Genomic DNA, 7432 nt, shown 5'->3' on the forward strand with positions numbered 1-7432 from the left:
ATTTTCTGCCATCACTAGCCTCAATACTAAAAAGGCATATGGGCCTGATGGGGTCCCTCCTGTTGTCCTCAAGAACTGTGCTTCTATGCTTACCCCCTGCTTGGGTAAACTCTTTCTCCTTTGTCTTTTTACTTGTACCTTTCCTTCTTGCTGGAAGTTTGCTCTAATTCAGCCAGTCCCAAAGAAGGGTGACAGTTCCCAACCCCTCTGACTATCGTCCAATTGCTTTAACATCCTGGGTTTCAAAAATTTTTGAGTCCATTATTAACAGAAAAATTTTAAGGCATCTTTCCAATTACAACCTTCTTTCTGATCGTCAGTATGGGTTCCGTCTGGGACGCTCCACTGGCGATCTCCTCACCTACCTTTCAGATACCTCGTCATCCTCATTTCGAGACTTTGGCAAACGCTTTGCCATCGCACTTGACATCTCAAAGGCTTTCGGTCGAGTTTGGCATAAACCTTTAATTTCCAAACTGCCCTCTTACGGTTTCTATCCTTCTATCTGTGCCTTCATCTATAGCCTCCTTTCCGGTCGTTCTATAGCTGTTGTTGTAGACGGCCATAGTTCTTCTCCTAGTTCTGTTAACAATGGTGTTCCTCAGGGCTCTGTTCTATCACCAACTCTTTTCTTTTTATTCATCAATGACCTTCTAAGCTGTACATCTAACCCTATCCACTCATACGCTGATGACTCCACCCTTCACCTTTCCATTCGGTTCCCGTAATGTCCATCCCAGCACTTACTTCAGCAAACAAGGGATGAGACTATGCCACACCTAATGTCTGACTTGGCTCGTATTTCTGACTGGGGTAAAAATAATCTGGCTGTTTTTAATGCATCAAAGACTCAGTGTTTACACCTATCAACCCAACAATACCTTCCACAGGTATACCCACTATTGTTTAATCATATTCAGCTTAATCCTGCATCATCCTTGGACATACTTGGGGTTGTATTTTACTCGGGACTTATATTGGAAAGATCAAATAACGTCTCTTGTAAAATCTTTACCCCTGCACAATTGTTGACTCTATACAGGGGTTTTATCTGCCCCAGTGTGGAGTACAACTCTCATGTCTGCAGAGGCTCCCCACACACAGCTCTTCTCAATAGGGTGGAATCAAAGGCTTTTCGTCTCATTAACTCTCCTCCTCTTACTGACTCCCTTCAACCTCTGTCTCATCGCCACACTGTTGCATCTTTATCTCTTTTTTATCGCTACTTCAATGGTCACTGCTCCTCTGAACTGTCTGCACGCATTCCTCCACCTCTAAGACGGGCGCGTAGCACCCGTCTAGCAGCAAACGCTCATCCCTTTTCTGCCCAACTCTCTAATGCAAGAACTAACCGTTACTCCCAGTCCTTCATTTATGCAACAGGTAAACTATGGAACTGTCTCCCTCTGTCTGTATTTCCTGCTTCCTATGATCTCCAGTCTTTCAAACACAGTGTGTCCAGGCATCTCGAAATGATCGGATCTTGAATTTGGCCCTCTCTTGTGTTTTGTTTTTCTCTTGGGAGGAACAATTGTGCGGGCTCGCGGCCTTTGGCTCCTTCTTCCTCACATAAAAAAAATATATAACAACCATAAACAGGAAAAAAATTATTATACAAGCATAAGGATAGAAGTTCCAAGACAGTTTGAAGAAGATATAAATGAAAGTAGTGATCAAGTGAAGCTTTTTTCACAGGCACATCCGAAGAAAAACCAAAATTAAAGATAAAATACAGGCTATCATGGATGAGCGGATAACTTATATCCAAGAAAAAGATATCTGCGAAGTTCTTAATAAAAATTTCCAATCAGTTTTTACAGAGAGATAATAAAGAACATGGATGCCCACACATATTACCAGATATACGAATATCGAAACAAGAGGTACAGAAAAATGAGTATATTGGAGAAAGGAAACGCATATGGTCCTAACAAAATTTCAGGTTGTGTGCTACATGAATGTGCACAAGAGTTAAGAAGACCAATATACTTAATATTCAAGGAATCCTTAAATCAAGGTAAACTACCTGATGTTTGGAAGAAAGTGAACATTGTTTCCCTATTCAAGAGATGAAATAAACAGAATACACTCAACTACCGACCAGTATCTCCGACCAGTGTTGTAGGCAAGGAACTTGAAAAGCTCAAAAGAAAAATATGGGTAGACCACCTGAAAACATACAATATGAAAACAGAAAGACAGTTCGGTTTTAGAAAAGGAAAACCATTTGTTACAAATCTATTAAGCTACTATAACGGAGTTGCAGAAACACTACAGAAAAGAGAAGGATGGGTGGACTGTATCTATTCAGATTTTAAGAATGCATTTGACAGAGTACTGCATCAAAGATTCTAATGGAAACTATACCATCAAGGAGGAATCCAAGGTAATCTGTACTGTTTTGTGCAGGATTTTCTCAGAAAAAGGGAAATGATAACAGTACTAAGGGGAAATTACTCATCATGGAGAGAAGTGGCTAGCAGAGTTCCACATGGCTCAGTTCTGGCATCAGTTATGTTTTTAGTATATATAAATGATATAGGCAAGAATATTGGTAATGGAAGCTACCTAAATTTGATTGCTGATGATGTAAAATACAAAGGAAAATTACAAACACAAACTCTTGCAGAGAGCTTCATGAATGGAGCAACAGATGGCAAAGGGAATTCAGTGTGGGCAAATGCCATGTAATTAAGTTTAGTAAAAGTGGAACTGACCAGATTGGGATTATAAGCTAGAAAGTTCAACTCTACACACACCAGAAAAAGAGGAAGACCTAGGAGTGATTACCAAAAACCAGAGCTGGGCACCTCCGCAATCACTTACTCAATCCACATTTTCCGCAATAGCAGACCACATGATTTCCGTTGCAGGATTGTGATTGCAGCAAACTCGTCCAAAACTTGTGGTATTGCGTTGCGGAAGAACTTCCGGAATCGCAATCCTGTCCGCAATCTCCCACATGGCAGTCGGTGTCAGTAAGTACAGGCTACAGCATGACTCATGAATATCAAGCTTGAAAAGGTTTCCTGGCCAGCAGCAGCAGCGTCACTGCATCAGTTAGCAGTAGGGATGTGCGATACAAGGAGAAATTATTTGATATGATACGATACGATATACTATAAGCCAGCACGGCAATAAGTTTTGCGGCACGCATAGCTAACCATGCACAATTGTTCCACAATTTGACAGATGACGATCTTAAGGATTAATATAATGGTGATCGCTGAAAATACTTTTTTTTTATGGTCTTACTGATTTAGTATTGGCAATAGTAAGCACATTTCTATGAATTATCTATTTAAGTTCTGTGGACTGCATTTTGCTGCTGGTCCGATTGATTTTCCAGAGTGGGATCAAACCTATTTCTTTTCCTTGTAATATTATTTTTGTAATAAAGGATATGATTATATTATTATATTAGTACTGTGAGATTTTCATGGTATGCCCTACCTCTGATGCAAAATATAAAATGGTAGATATACACCTCAGTATACATCAGTACCTTACAAAATTACGGTTCTAAGGAAGATAATTGTAATGGGTAAGTTTTCAGTGAATACACCAAGGTATCGGCGACAATTTTAAAATACATCATAAATGTCATAGATTATAAATACCATAATTCACTGGATTACCAATCGATTTACCCCCTGTTTGTGCACTTTGTATTGAAAATTGTGAAACTGGATTGCGGTTGCAGTATTAAGGTAGCGTAACTGCACATTCCAAGTTCATTGCGGAATTGCGGTAGTGGAAGGTAAGGGTCAGAGGTTGTGGAACTGCGATTGTGGAGTTGAATTTTCGACTGCGGTGCCCAGCTCTGTCGATAACAGACTATCACCGGCTGACCACATAAATGAGAAGGTACGAAACATGCATACATTGCATTCACACATGTAAATGAAGGCATGCTGAGAAAGATCATAACATCATTCGTCAGACCAAACCTGGAGTATGCATCAGTGGTATGGAATCCTCACCGCAAAAAATAAATAGATAAGACTGAAAGAGTATAAAGGGCCGCTACAAGATGGATACCAAGCTTAAAGAATCTAAGCTATGAAGAAAGACTAGAAAAACTGAACCTACCAACATTACAAGAGAGAAAGAAAAGAGTAGACATGATTATGCTATATAAATGCATCTCAGGGAAAGAGAAAATAGACGTAATTGAATATAAATCCTATGGGGAAGCATCAGAGAGAGGACACTGCAAAAAACTAGGCAAAATGAGAGTTGATAAAGGCGTAAGGAAATTCAGTTTCCCAAATAGGGGAACTGATCAGTGGAATGCAATACCGAATAAAACAGTGTGTGCCAAAACTTTTCATAAATTTAAGGATATGTATAATAAAAGTGGTTTAATACACGGGACAGTACGAGCTTGACTCATTCATGTAAAGATACAATTAAGTAAGAACAATTAGGTAAGAACACAGTCTCTCTCTCTCTCTCTCTCTCTCTCTCTCTCTCTCTCACACACACACACACACACACACACACACATGCAAACACACACAGATTCAAATGCCTTCAAGCTTTCCTTAATTTTTTTTTTCTTATTGAATATTCTTAATACAGTACATCACTTTTATTAATCTTTCAGTAATACTTCTCTTGGTATCTCTATATGATTTAAATTTTTTCAGCGTGACAGAGCTCTTGAAAGGGGTAAGATATTGCTTTCACTCATCCAATAAGGGTCCTTCCAGAGTTGATAACCATCCAGTGCTCACCAGAGTCAAGGGATTATTGTTTTACTATTAATCCTCTCCGGGTTAAGACAGATCGATTGTTATATTCCTCCAGAAAAGAAATATAGTACTTATTTTCAACCAAAAGTGCGTCAAAGCAGGCTCGTTGTGTGAATCTTGCTTGCAGATTTGAAGGACGTGATGGCTGACTCGACGCAGATGGTTGGTTCAGTAATTTCGACGTTGTTGCTAGACAAGTGCTACGCCATTCTTCTCTCTGATGGATCTGCATCACATGCCACCATATTCAAGGTTAATATGAATACCAGAAAGTAAGTGAAAATTATGATAAATTGTGACCAAGGCTTTTCCAAAAATACAGTTGTAGCACTAAGAGAGAGAACATCTCCACCTACCAACTGGTTTAAGGACTGAATATTTGGCTTTGTCCTGTGATCTTGACCTTCTACATATTGCTCTCAAAATCTTATAACTTCATTCTCGCCTAACCTCCAACCGTCCCTTCGTATTTGGTTCAAATCAGATCAAAATTGTCTGAGATGAATTTAGCAGTGACTGTGGTTTTGGACCCATCCTTGTGACCGTGACTTTTGAATAATTGTTCTAAAAATTGCATCTATCCTTGTTTTATCCTGAAGGCTTTCACAGTGTCTAGCAGACATAGAATAAAACCTGTTTAAGTTAGCCTTGCCATGGGACCATGAACTTAGACCATTCTCCCAGCCAAAAGGAAAATGCCATCCCTCTGGGCCATTCTAAACCTCACCACGTTTCATCCAAGTCACAGCTAGACCGTTTCAATTATCTGGTTAACACACAGATCCATGGGCCAGGATTTGACCTTGCCAGGTGACCTTGGTCTCTGATTATTTGTTTTCAAATATGGTGTTTTTTCCGGTGAAACCTCTAAATTACTTTCAAATCAGATAAAACTGCTTGACTTCAGCTTGACTTGTGAACTTGGCTTTTAATTATTCCGTTACTTGTACTTTAATCTGTTTTGATATTTGATTCTCTTTACTCAAACGTAATCCTGAACCATTAAAAAAACAGAGCATCGACTTAAAACTGATCAAAAAATATTAACATTCCCCATTGACCTTGACTTTTTCAACTCCAGTATTCTTCTTTAGAAAAAAAAAAAAAAAAATGTTTACATTCATAAGCCCAACACCCCTTTACCAAATTTGATCTTAATAAGATAGAAACGGCTTGAAATATTATGTTAAAACACACACACACACACACACACACACACACACACACACACACATTCGATGTGGACAAGTGTCATGTAACTAAGCTAGGTAAAAGTCGGAAAAGACCAGACCGGGATTATAAGGTAGGAAGTAAAACCCTACACATATCAGAAAGAGAGAAGGACCTACAATAGGTGCTATTATCAATAACAGATTGTCTCCGGCTGACCACATCAGTGAGAAGGTACCGAACACGTATAGACAGCTTGCAAATATGAGAATAGCATTCACATACATAAATGAATAATGCTGAGAAAGATAATAACATCATTCATTAGACCAACCCTGGAGTATGCATCAGGAGTCTAGAATCCTCATCTCATAAAACACATAGATGAGACTGAAAAAGTTCAAAGGGCCACTACATGATGAGTACCAAGCTTAAGGGATCTAAGCTACGAAGAAAGACTTGAAAAGCTACATCTGCCAACATTACAGGAGAGAAGGAAAAGAGGAGACATGATTATGCTATATAAATGCATATCATGGAATGAGAAAATAGACATAATTGAATATATAACCTATGCGAAAGCATCAGCAAGAAGACGCTGCAAAGAACTGCATAAAAGAGAGGCGATAAAGGCGTAACGAAATTTAGTTTCCCAAGTAGGGCAATTGATCAGTGGAATGCACTACCGAATGAAATAGTGTGTGCCAAAACAATTCATGAATTTAAGGAGATGTATGATGAAAATGGTTTAAGACACTGGACAGTACAAGCTTGATTCATTCCTGTAGAGATACAATTAGGTAAGAACAATTAGGTAAGGTAAGCACACACACACACACACACACACACACACACACACACACACACACACACACACACTCACACACACGATGGCAAACTGCTTCTCCCTGGAACTGTGGAAGATATTTATTCTGTGCCTTTGTGCATTTGCAGTAACGACATGCCATTTGGGCAACTTTACAGTACTGAGCTCTCTGCCTACGGAAAGATTCCTGAAAAGGAATATAACAATACGTGGAGTTTAACAATTACACCATTTAAATACAATTTTTATCACGTAAGTTGTAGATTTATCTATATACCTAGGCTGCTTCCCTCAAGGAAAGGGAGGTAGCCGAGACAGGACGACACACTCCCCATTTACTCATCCATTCAAACACATTCATTCGCATCTTAGCCCCAAAGGGGAGAACGGACAGATCCTCACCGCACCACACCGCACAAGGGTCAACAGCGCAATGCAATCAGTGACATCTGCAGCAGGGCCCGACAGCAGAACTGGTTTACCCCTGCCACATCATAACAGATCCATCCCCTTGCCCGCACCAGACCTGACTAGATCAGATAGCACAGAGATATACTTTTGTATGTGAACAGAATTACATAATTTACATTCTAGATGGATGAGCTGCTATCAACCTGGGGTGTTGGTGTGTTCGAGGTTGATGGGGATGGCCAGGACGCTAACGGGACGCAGGCACAGC

The sequence above is a fragment of the Coenobita brevimanus genome, chromosome 40 (assembly GCF_032717465.1).
Source record: "Coenobita brevimanus isolate Jiangsu-jjx chromosome 40, ASM3271746v2, whole genome shotgun sequence".
Classification (NCBI taxonomy): Eukaryota; Metazoa; Arthropoda; class Malacostraca; order Decapoda; family Coenobitidae; genus Coenobita; species Coenobita brevimanus.